This window comes from Elephantulus edwardii, unplaced genomic scaffold, assembly GCF_000299155.1.
Source record: "Elephantulus edwardii isolate Elephantulus edwardi_28Jun2011 unplaced genomic scaffold, EleEdw1.0 scaffold00143, whole genome shotgun sequence".
NCBI lineage: Eukaryota > Metazoa > Chordata > Mammalia > Macroscelidea > Macroscelididae > Elephantulus > Elephantulus edwardii.
Genome location: NW_006399893.1, coordinates 4,187,486 through 4,188,137, shown reverse-complemented (window position 1 = coordinate 4,188,137; position 652 = coordinate 4,187,486).

Genomic DNA, 652 nt, shown 5'->3' with positions numbered 1-652 from the left:
AGCCACAGTTTGTTATGATCCACACATTCAAATGCCTTTGCATAATCAATGAAACACGGATAGATATTCTTCTGGTATTCTCTGCTTTCAGCTAAGATCCATCTAACATCAGCTACAATATCCCTAGTACCATGACCCATTCTAAACCCAGCCTGGACTTCTGGCAGTTGTTTGCTGATGTACTGTTCCAGTAGTTTTTGGATAATTTTCAGTAGAATATTGCTTGCATGTGAGCTCAATGATATTGTTCTGTAGTTTCCACACTCAGTTGGGCCACCCTTCTTTGGAATAGATCTCTTCCAGTCAGTTGGCCAAGTGGTTGTTCCCCAGATTTCTTGGCACAACTTGGTGAGCACATCCAGGGCAGCATCTGTTAACTGAAATATGTCAATTGGTATACCATCTATTCCGGGGGCCTTACTTTTTGCTCTTTCCTTCAAAGTAGCTTGAACTTCTTCCTTCAACACCATAGGCTTTTGCTCAAATGTTATTTCATTAAATTCTGTATCTGCCCATTCCTTTCGATACAATGACTCAGTATATTCCTTCCATCTTCTTTTTGATACTTCCTGGATCATTTAACATTCTGCCTAAAGCATCCTTGATTATAGCAACTCGAGGTTTGAATTTGTTCTTCAGTTCCTTGAGCTTA